The sequence below is a fragment of the Nyctereutes procyonoides genome, unplaced genomic scaffold, assembly GCF_905146905.1.
Source record: "Nyctereutes procyonoides isolate TBG_1078 unplaced genomic scaffold, NYPRO_anot_genome, whole genome shotgun sequence".
NCBI classification, from domain to species: domain Eukaryota; kingdom Metazoa; phylum Chordata; class Mammalia; order Carnivora; family Canidae; genus Nyctereutes; species Nyctereutes procyonoides.
This window is the reverse complement of record NW_026575147.1, coordinates 4442309-4454594: the sequence shown is the minus strand read 5'-3', so window position 1 is coordinate 4454594 and position 12286 is coordinate 4442309. Positions and strand designations below refer to the sequence as shown.

The 12286-nt window shown below is 37.1% G+C and overlaps 1 protein-coding gene across 1 annotated transcript in view; it reads left to right on the top strand.

Annotated features, from left to right (window-relative positions):
* CTNNA2 (catenin alpha 2) overlaps positions 1–12286 on the top strand; it is a 1089255-nt gene that overhangs the window by 109261 nt on the left and 967708 nt on the right. The window lies entirely within an intron of this gene.

Sequence of the window (12286 nt, the reverse complement as noted above, 5' to 3'; positions counted from 1 at the left end):
ATGTTTGTACCATAAAACCAGAAATACCTAAGTATAAACCTAATGAAATATGTATAAGATCTATATAAGAAAACTATGAAACTCTAATGAACAGAATTAAAGAACTAAATGAATGGAGAGAATAATCTATTTTCATGTATAGGAAGACTCAATACTGTCAAAATGTTCCTTCTTCCCAACTTGATCTACAGATTCAATGCAGTCCCAATCAAAATCCCAGTAAAATTGTTTTATGGGTATCAACCTACTGATTCTAAAGTTTGTATGGAGAGTCAAAAGATTCATAGTAGCCACCACAATATTGAAGAAGCAAAACAAAGTTAGAAGACTGAAGCTACTCAACTTCAAGACTTATTACAAAGCTATAGTAATTAAGACAGTGTTGGTATTGGTGAAAGACTACCCACATAGGTCAAGGGAACAGACTAAGCAGAAGTAGACTATATAGTCAATGAATTTTTGCAAATGAGCAAAAGCAATACAATGGAGCAAAGATAATTTCCTCAACACGTGGTGCTAGAACTAGATATCCACATGAAAATTAAAAAGAAATGAATCCAGACAAAAAATTTATAACTTAATAAAATCTCAATATGAATTATAGACCTAGGGGCAGCCCGGGTGGCTCAGTGGTTTAGCGCCTGCCTTCAGCCCAAGGCATGATCCTGGAGTCTCGGGATCGAGTCCCATGTCAGGATCCCTGCATGGAGCCTGCTTCTCCCTCCGCCTGTGTCTCTGCCTCTCTCTCTCTCTCTCGAATAAATAAAAATCTTAAAAAAAGAATTATAGACCTAAAATACAAAATATAAAACTCCTAGAAGATAACACAGAGGTAAACCTAGATATCTTGAATATGGTGATGAGTTTTCAGATATGACACCAGGAGCACAATCCATGAAAGAAAGAAATCAGCTTAGCTGCATTACATTTTTAAAAATCTCTGCAAAAGATAATATTAAGAAAATTAGAAGACAAGCCATAGACTGGAAGAACATATTTATAGACCATAGATTTGTTAAATGACTATTATCCAAAATATACAAAGAACCCTTAAAACTCAATCATATGGAAACAAACAACCCACATAAAAATAGACCAAAGACCTTAATAGGCATTCATCAAATAAAGTATGCATATGGTGGATAAATTTATGAAAAGATTCTCCACATCCTATGTCATCAGGGAAATGCAAATTGAAACAACAGTGACTTGACAGTACAAACCTATTAGAATGGCCTAAATCTGGAAGACTGAAAACACCAAATGCTGATGAGGATGTGGAGCAGTGGAGACTATCATTCACTGCTGGTGGTACTGCAAAAACGGTACAGTCACTTTGGAAGACAGTGGTTTCTTTTTTTTTTTTTTAATTTTTATTTATTTATGATAGTCACACACATACAGAGAGAGAGAGAGAGAGAGAGAGGCAGAGACACAGGCAGAGGGAGAAGCAGGCTCCATGCACCGGGAGCCCGACGTGGGATTCGATCCCGGGTCTCCAGGATCGCGCCCTGGGCCAAAGGCAGGCGCTAAACCGCTGCGCCACCCAGGGATCCCCAAGACAGTGGTTTCTTATAAAACTAAACATACTTTCACTATATGATACAGGGATTGCACTCATTGGTATTTACTCAAAGGAGTTGAAAATAAGGATGCTTATAACTGCTTTATTCATAATTGCAAAAAACTTGGAAGTAACCGAGGTGTCCTTGGATAAACAAGCTGCAATACATCCAGGCAATAGCATATTAATCAGTGTTAAAAGGAAATGTAGGGCAGCCTAGGTGGCTCAGTGGTTTAGTGCCACCTTCAGCCCAGGGTGTGATCCTGGAGACCCAGGGTCAAGTCCCATGTCGGGCTCCCTGCATGGAGCCTGCTTTTCCCTCTGCCTGTGTCTCTGCCTCTCTCTCTCTCTCTCTCTCTCTCTCTCTCTCTCTCTCTCTCTCTCTCATGAATAAAAAAATAACATCTTAAAAAAGGAGATGTATAAGCCATGAAAAGGTATGGAAGAATCGTAAATGCATATTGCTAAGTGAAAGAAACCCATCTGAAAAGACTACATATTTTAAGACTCCAACTATATGACATTCTGGAAAAGGCAAAATTGGAGAAAATAAAAATCCCAGTGATTGCTTGGGGGGGCGAGGGTTAGGGGATAAGTTGAATAGGTGAAGCACAGAGCATTTTTAGGGCAGTAAAAATACTCTGAATGACATTATAATGCAAATTATTTGTTCAAACTCATAGAATGTACAACATCAAGAGTAAACCCTAAGGCAAACTATGTTCTTTGGGACATTACGGTGTGTCATTGTAGTTTCACCCTTGGTAAAGAATGTACTATTCTGGTGAGCAATGTTGACAATGGAGGAGCCTATGCATAGGTGGGGACAAGAAGCATGTGGGATTTCTCTGTACCTCCCTCTCAATTTTGTTGTTCACCTAAAACTTCTCTAAAAAATAAAGTCTTAATAAAAAACTAAAATATATTTAAATTAAAGAAATATTACACATTTCCTTAAAACTCTAAGGTTATCAATATTCACCCAATATTATTATCCAACTAATGCAAAATGAACATAGTCTTCTATCTTATTTTTCTCTTTTAAATATCTGTAAGATATAAATGTCCCCAGCATACGGATTGTGCCTTTTCTGTATAGTGGGGAATGCTGTCATCTTCCAAGAAATGGAGATGTTTTAATTTGCATCATTTTCTAATTTAGAAGCATATATAAATGTAGAATAAATAGAAATGAGTTTTTCAAGTTTATAAATACATGCATACAGTGAATTACTGATTTAACTAATGCATTAATTTAAAAGTCTCATGTGTATCAGGCACTGTGCTTGGTTCTGGGAGTGTGAAGATGGAAGAGACTCAGCCTATCTGAGGGAGGAACATATAAATATGTAATTAAAGAGTAAGTAATTGTGCCGTGTACTCACAACTCTGCCTAGAGTGGGATGTGAAACAAAAAACCCAGAAGACAGAAAACAACATGCTTTTGTTGAGACATGGAAGAGCACTGGGTGTTTGTCTGCTAGGCAAGTGAGAGGCACACAGAGGGCATAGTTTTGCATAACCCGATATGTGTAGGTGGGCATATGTGTCCTAGGAATATCAAGTTGGTTGTGCATATATACCCTGTGGAGGTATGAAAGGTTTGGGAAATTAGTGTGCATCTGGAAAGTACAGTGGTGGGGGTGTGAGGATCAGTGTGGACAGCTAAGCAGGGCTGGATGCTGAACACCTTTTGTGGTAGAAGGTGATAGCAAATGGTTCAAGGACATGTAGGAAAGCAACAGTGGATTGTTGTTTAGAATATTTTCTCTAGAGACCCTTAATTGTTTGAAACACACTGAGGGTTCCTGGAGGGAAGGTGGGTGGGAATAACTGGGTGATGAGCATTAAGGAGGCACCGGATATAATGAGCACAGGGTATCATATGCAACTGATGAATCACTAAAACTCTACCTCTGAAACTAAGAATACACTATATGTTAATAGATTGAATTTAAATAAAAATGTCAAGAAAAAAGAACACTTGTTCTGGGATGAGCGTGGTGGGTTAGATGGAGAGGTGTGAGATGGAGACAGGGAGATAGAGATGATTACAGTAAGGAAATTTTCCAGAACACTCACACAAATAATGTATAAATAAAAATCTTGCATAGCTAATACATTTTTGCATAGGTTCTGAGCATGATTCAGAGTTTTATAAAGATGTGTAATTTAGATGCAGTTTTTCCAAGATTTCCCATCCCTTGTTTTTCCCTTCTGTGTAACTATTTCTCTTCAGAACTGCTTCTGTGTTAGACATTTTGGGGGCTGTAGCTCTAGGAATGTATTTTGGCCTTATTGTCTTGTGAGATCACCACTCAAACCTGAAAGAGTAACAAACTTGCTTCTAAAGATATAGATGATTTTGCCACCACATAAAGAATGTGATACTTTAAAAAACAAACAAACAAACAAACAAACAAACACCAGATTTCTTCCAACTCTAAAAAGCCTGTGGTTCTTGATTATTTCAGTGGCTCTCTGTTTGCCTTAAGTCAAAAAAACAAGCTAGCATGTGAATCCAAGGAGTGAAGCAACTCCAGAGTCATCTGAAATATGCCAGGAGGGTTTAATAAACACAGTAATAAGGCTACACATATCCATGTTCTCAGAGCTACTTTAAGGGAAGTTTGTGGGATGATTATCATTCTGTGAAAACCCAGTACACTACTGCCTGCCGCCTCCTCCTCGAAACACATTTCCCGTGGGTGTATGACAAATCTGGTTGAACAGATAAAGTGCAGTCTTGCTATTACCAGCCTGGTTACATTGTAACTGCAATTACATCACAGGTTAAATTCTGTCTTCATAAACATATGGTCAACCCCCCTGTTGTATCATGGCACGTCTCTATTAAATCTTATCTTCCATTGTTGGTATTAAAATGGAATTCCACTGTAGTGTATTTAGTTAATCGTATGTACTTCAAATGATTTATAACTTTTTTGCATAAGTAACTCCCAGTTCAAACATTTTCAATCAATGCTTTATGTTTGGAATCTATTGTTAGCTTAGTGTTTAACTACACAATGTGAAAGTGTTAACATTTCTTGTTCAAGGCTTTTGATACTTGATGTCTTAAAAACATGCTGTTCAATAGAGACATTACACTTAATGAGGGGAAACATACTGTTCCTGGAATAGCCTTGACACTGTGCCAAATCATAAAGATGTTATAATACGTAATGATGAATTCTTTGCTCAATAGATTGACTATATTTCCATAGTATAGATTTATTAAAAATAGAATACTCATGATTTCAAGTCATTCTTGAGAAATTCTTGTGCAACTTCATTGATATTTTGACCTAGGTTTTTCCTACTTCAAAAACACATTTTAAAAAATAAAAAATATAAAATTTAAGATGTTACTTAAAGTTGGTGAAGTTGTCAACTGTGGAACAAGATTATTTCTTCTTTATAAAAATTTTACCGGGAATCTAAGTACTTATGCTTTTAAAGAATTAATGACATTTCTCTTAAGAGTGATCTGGACCAACTTATTTTTTGTTTCATAGAAGTAGTTCAGACTATTCCTGCTGGTTTTTCATTATAACCATGAATATCATGTTGTCAAGCTATTTTCTCTGATGGAATTTTTCTTCTGTGGCTTTTAGATAAACCCCAAATTACTATTTTCCACTATCACCAACTTCTTTATTAATTTTATTTTCTTCAGCCACAATATAATGCTTATCTTCTTAGATTTCTTTCTTGAGTTTTTCCTCTTTTGTCTTATAGGCAGCAGCTTCATGGCTCTTCAGGCATATTTTTCAGAAACTTGACAACTCTGTCTTTGGAGTAGTCATGTGCTTGGTGAAAGAGGTCATTAAAAGTGACATAAGCTGATCACTGTACTGCTGGAAACCCCATATTTGCTTCCTTTACACAGAGGACAGAGTCCACATTTTTGCCCTTATGCTGTGAACCCTCCCGAGCTCTGGCCCTTTCCAATTCTCACACTCTACTCTCCCTTTCAGTCTTTTATGTCCCAGCCACACTGGACTCTAAGCAGTTTCCCAAATATTGTGAGAATATAAACATAATGAGAATTATGTCTTATAAGTTTTATCATTGAGATACATTACTGGAATTTGACATTTCAGAGGCAAAATATATGAGAACTAAAATTTTTAATTTGAAAAGTACAGTACCAGCTTACCCTCAAAACAACTGTTTATGCATAAGACTGAGGAGTATTTGGTCCCAAAATTGTACTGATGCTCTTTCAGATGTTTTGATCTGGAGCACAATTTGATGATCTTTTTTAACATTAGGAGAACCTAGCTTTGAGTTGATTGATTAATTTTTTAAAATTCCTGAACACTTAACCCTTTGGCATGACAGCTCCTAGAACTGCCTTCTGATGCTGGTTCTGGTGATGAGTAGGCCAAGGAAATGGTTATGGTAATGGATGGCTGGAATGGAGAAAAACAAAAGTCAGAGACCTGGAAGATGGTTTATAAACAGGGACTTTGAGATCATCAAGAATAATCTCAGAGGTTAGGGTAGAAAAGAATAGTGCTGGCTGCTAAAGGTATCAGTGACCTAGGTGGATGGCATCCCAGTGTCTTGACAGAGCAGGGCGTAGGAGAGGCTACTTAAGGGAAGTTCACTGGGCATCTATTTGTATGGGTATATTCCTCATGTTTTAATTTTCTGTATTTTATGGGGTTTTAACATTGAGGTGCATTCCAAGTCCTGGAGAGATTGTTTGTCTCAGGGCTAGCTAATTCCTAAGGATAAAGAGCTTGCCTGGGAGCATGCCTTTCATATGTATACCAACCACTTCAAAGCCCATATCTGCATCCTTCTCTTTTAACTCACACCCCAAACCCTTATTTTTCCTCCTGCAAATTATCCCAGGAGCAAGTACCAGACAACTATGAACCACACCTGTAGTTCAGAGCCCACTAAAATGATCCACTCCTAAACTTACTCAAATTTACCTATCCTGCCTCACCCATGCCTTCTCTTGGAAGTCACTGTAAAGGCTTTGGGTCATGCTCTCCTCTCATTCTTTTTCTGCTTCCTGGTGCTTCCCATGTGGCCCTGCGATGTGTGACATGTTTCTTCCTCTTGGGAACTGTGAGTAATAAAGCTTCTTTCAAAGGCATTAGCCTCTTTATGTCATACTTCAGTTACCTTTATGAACTAAATCCCAGGCACATTTACAACGAGGAGGTACTATATATGTCTAACCACAAAGAATTAGGCAAGAAAATTCAATAAAATGGCCTACCGTGCAGCTATTTATACACAGAAGCATGTTGACTTTGAAAACTGGCTTACTATATAAAAGAAACAAACAAAACAGGTTGTTTAAAACAGTGCACATGCTGAACCTAATTTTAAAGAGAAACCTTCGACATACATGGTATGAGACACAGAAACAAATAGCCTGTTATGAAGTATACACCAAAGAGGTAAGAGTAGAATTTTAGATCATTTATCTCTCTATCTGTATTTTCTAATTCTTTCCCAATTATGGTGGATCATTTTGAATAATTCAAAGTCTAGTTTAAAAGTGGTGTCACTTAACAACGTTTGCCCCTTTTAGGTATTAGAGCCTTGGTTGTAGTGACATAGGAGCCACTGGCTCCAGGTACATACATATTAAACAATGCAATGTGAGTAGACCTTCAGCTTTTCCTAGAACCCAATTTTTTTTTTTAAGATTTACTTATTTCTTTGAGAGAGAGAGAGAGAGAGAGCCTGCAAGAGTGGGGAGGGAGGGGGGATGGAGAGGATAGTCAGAATCTCAAGCTTACTCCCTGCTGAACACAAAGCCCAATGCACTGGCTCAATTCCATTGACTTTGAGATCTTGAGCTGAGCCAAAACCAAGGGTCAGATGCTTAACTGACTGAGCCACCTGGCGCCCTACCATAGTTTTTTTTGTGTTTAGGGGGTGGTGGTTGAGTTTGTCTCTAAACTTAGAATTAGGTGCACCTCAGTGGCTCAGTTGGTTAGTGCAGTTAAGCCTCTGCCTTTAGCTGATATCATGATCTCAGGGTCCTGGGTTTGAGCTATGTGTGAGCTCCCTGCTCAGCTGGGAGTCTGCTTCTCCCTCTGCAGGTCCCCCTGCTTGTGTTCTCTCTCTCTCTCTCTCTCTGTCAAATAAATAAGTAATCTTTAAAAAATAAACTGAGAATTATATACATTTTGTTGTACACATCAATAGAAAACAAAGTATGAATTATCTAGTATATTTAGATAAGAGTTTCTACTTCTTCACTGAAAACTGGTTAAAACCCTTCATTGTGTAGGCTGTTTTTCTGGTTATGTTGTTTTCATCTAGGTTGTAGGATCCTCTTTTGTCCCATGGCAGGTTTTGTTTGGGGTTTTTTTCTGCTGCATTTTATCAGGGCTCTGAGTTTCTCTGGTGTATTTTCTCAGCATTCTCTATCAGCACATTCATTTTGGAGGCTTGCCTTCCTTCCCATATGCTGTGCTCATAATGATGTTTGCCTTATGTGTTAACTCCTAATTTTGCTTTTATCTTTCTGTTCAACCAAATAGCTTTGTTTATCTGGGTGTGTAGTCCTGTGTGTATTCTGTCTGCCAGCTACATACTTGCTAGGATCAGTATCCTATATACCCATGAAAGGAATACTTTACACTGTTTGTGTGGGTACACTTGAACTTGGGGTTGAGCCTGAAATGACCTTCCCACGGTTCAGTGTCTTAGAACCACTGCGTGTCTCCCCGACAGTGGCACCTTATCAATATCTGCTATTATAATCAGGGGGTAACAACATAGCCAATCAATTTCATACATATAATGCAACCATTATAGATAGTAGAGGAGTTAGTAACACTTTTTTAATTGAATATTTAGGAGAGCTTTAGGTGTTTTTGTTTTATAAATATGCAAGAAATCCTAATTCTCAAAGAACATGAGAGGATTTTGTAAACTGGAATAATAACATTTGTGACATATGAAGTTTAGCGAATCTTAAGGCCTTCCTCTTACTTCCTATTTACTCTGTAAAGTGGGGGGAAAAAACAACCCAATTAGCTCAAACAGGAAACATTGAAATGCTATTTGGTTATTTTTTAAACGTCTGAGCTACTTCTTATCCTTCTGGTTTTACTAAAGCAGTACAAAGTCCGGTTTTCCAACTAGTTGTTAGTTTTGCAGTCTCTTGATTGAAATAACAATTTTTGGTGAATTATGATTTATAGGAACTGTGGTATATGCCACTGAGTCTAGATTAGTTTTATATCCCTTGAACTGTTTTTTATGAATGCAATTTTTTGTATTTTAAAACATCTATAATTTTCATGTTTCAGCTAGCTATATAGTTAAGGTTATATATTTCTTGATTATGAAACAATTACAGTGCTTTCAGATGCATATGTTTTTCTTTCAAGTTTAGATCTCTATACTATAGTGAGGCTAATTTAGCTCCTTTCAATAAAATACTTTAAGGTCTTTTTATTAAAGCAGGAATTAGAATGATTATCATTATTTATAAAAAAAAAACTGCTTAATATAAAAGGAACTCCAAAGAAATTATAATCACTCTGTAAAATTGAAAGTAGAAAGCACTTAAAAATTCATGAGTATAAAATAAAATATGCTTCAATAAAAATTGTGTGCAGAGCCAATTTGTATTTTAGAACAGAACTTGTAATGTTCTCTTTGCATTTAAGCAATTTTCCAAAACAGAAAATTCTAATTAAAAAAATAGCCCCAACGTAATGGTAAATATATTTTCTCTGATTAATCAATAAATGTCTAATGAGGGTCAATCGTGTGTTCAGTACTATACTATGCTTGATTTGCCGTTCACCTGTGGAAATGAATCCTTTGGACTTGTGGTAGGTGCGATGTAAAATCCAATTCACGTGGCCCAAGGTATGGCACACAGTTAAGGGTTATCATAGTGAATATGAGTAGTATTTCTCAACAGGCTCACTATTGGCATTTTGTTGGGGGTATCCTTTGTTGTATAGAACTTGAACATTGCACAGTATTAAACCCTGGCCCTGTAGGCCTTCACAAAGACATCCCAAATGCCCCCCTGGCAAATATTTCTGAGTGTTACAGCCCCTAACTGAGATCTGCTGGTATAGAACAGGGGCTGGCAAACTTTTTCTGTGAAGGCCCAGATACTAAATATTTTCAGTTTTGAGGGCTATGCAGTCTCTGTTACAACTACTCAACTCTGCTATTATAGCAGGAAAACAAGCACAGACAATCAAAAAAAGAGTAGCTGTGTCCAGTAAAACTTTATTTACAAAAGTAGTTCATGGGCAGATTTAACATGCAGATTATAGTTCGCAATGTAGGGGAAGTCCACGGATTTCTACACAAGTAATAGTATTTGAAATTAATCAGTGGTATTTTATCAGTCAAAAATAGTTTCACTGCAAATAATATGAAATCATATCTACTGTTTCTAAAGACAGGATGGTTTCAATCTTGGTTAATTGAAGGTATTACTGTCATAAAAGACCAAAGTACCAGGCAGCCCGGATGGCTCAGCAGTTTAGCGCTGCCTTCAGCCCAGGGTGTGATGCTGGAGACCAGGGATCAAGTCCCACATCTGGCTCCCTGCATGGAGCCTGCTTCTCCCTCTGCCTGTTTCTCTGCCTCTCTCTCTCTGTGTCTCTCATGAATAAATAAATAAAATCTTAAAAAAAAAAAAAAGACCAAAGTACCTTCCTTCTTTCTACTTGTTATCCTCAGCTGTTTCATTACCTCCTCTTACTGTCACAAATGAATGCAATAATGTCACATGTTATAATAATGTATAGGGGAGAATCACATGTCTGCCTCTTCTCCAGGAAAACCTTTCCCAGAAGTCCCTGGTTGACCTGGAATTACACATAATCTCTATGGAATAATTATAATTCTAATTACTGGGCTGGAGAAAGATCCAGACCTACCACAAACTTGTGAATATGTGATATTTGAATGAATTGAGATTATGTTTAAGAGAAAGAACAGTAGGCTTTGAGGGAGTTAGTGGAGGAAGATGTCTGTGAGCCACAGTATTTTCCATATTAATTATCTTACATTTTAAATGTGATTCTGTCTTCAGTGTTACTTGAGACCATTTGTTTTCCTGTTTCCCATCTAGTCAAAGGAACATTTTGTGCATGTCTGTCTTTGATCAGAGGAGAGGAAGGAGTGTGGACCAAGGTCCATTGATAACAGGTAATTTCTCTCCAGTATTGAAGAGCCAATATAAAGCCATGGTCTCCTGTTGTGAGACCAGTAATGCCAGTGTGTGAAAGATGATATTTCTATTTAGTTAACAAAGATTACTTGGTAATCCTTAAAGGACTTCTTACTTAAACAAGCTCCCCAATAAATATATATAGTTAGTATATCATCTGCTTTGTATTATAAGAACTGAAAATAATTTGTTTAAAAGCATTCACATGGAAATGTTATAATTATTTGTTTTAGTGCTAAAGGGAATACAGAAAACTGTCTGGTTCTTTCAGGCCTGTAAAGGTGCTACCCTACAAATTCAGATGAAGCAGGTAATTTGCCAAGAGAATCATTTGTGTGCTGGAAAGTAAAGATATAACTAGAAACTGTTTTTTCTCACTTCGGGTGCTGTGTTGCCTGCATTACATCATGGCATTCCTGAAGCAAAGTGCCAACTTTAAAGACCTTATGCTTGTCAGTAAGAGTGGCTCCAATTCAAGTTCTGAATTTTTCTTGGAATTCTTCCTGAATTTTGAGCTCTTTAAGCTGTCAGTATACGGGTTGAACAAATACCCTTAGATGCACTTATGTTTACTTTAGTGACTTGATGGCATTGTAACATTTCATGGGTAAATTTCTTGTTCAAGAAACCTTGTTTCATATCTCCTTCTCAAAACATCAGCTGGGAATTGGTTGCCAATCATTTACTTAGTGTTTATTCAAAAATTATTAAATTCAGATCTCCAACTCAGAGATCTCAACATTCTATTGTGAAAGAGAAGAATGAACAATTAAAATACAATGTGATTTACAGCATACAGTAGGGAGAAGCAAACGTGCTCTGAGAGTAAGTGTGGGTCTGAGCAGGTCAAGAAATGAAACCTGAGTTGAGTCTCAGAGGATAACAGAGTAAATCAAGTTGAGAAAACAGGGAAGGAGCTTTTTTTGCAGATGGAGTGACATGAGCAAAGGCTTAGAGGTGACAGAGAATATGAAACGTTTGGAGAATAGCTAGCAGTTCACCAAATCTATAGTTCACAAAGACTAAAGATGGATGCTGAGTAATAAGTCTTTTCTGGAGGACAATAAATATAATTGGAACTTTATCCTTAGGCAATGGGAGTCATCAGAGACTTTTCAACACAGAGTGACGTGATGTAATTTATATTTTGGAAAAAATCACTAAGGTTACAGAATAGGGGAGGGTTTAGAGGGGTCGAAGAACTAATATGACAGTCAAGAGGCTGTTTCAATAACTTAAAAAAGAAATGATAAGTGCCTTGACTAAGGCAGTGGCAATAGAGGGAAAAGAAGTGGTGTTTGTGAAATACTGGAGACAATTATTTTAGACTTGAGCTTTTTGATAAAGTAGGTAAGAAAAAGGAAAGAAATTTTTAAAAAATGACTTCTCCATTTCTGACAGGGTAGTGGTTCTACTCACTGAGGTAGGACTATAGGAGTTGGACCAATTTGGGGTGGGGGGGAGAGGATGAATTCACTTTGAAGCACTTGGAAACCTAGTAAATGATTGCATAAAGGAAGCTGGAACTCAAG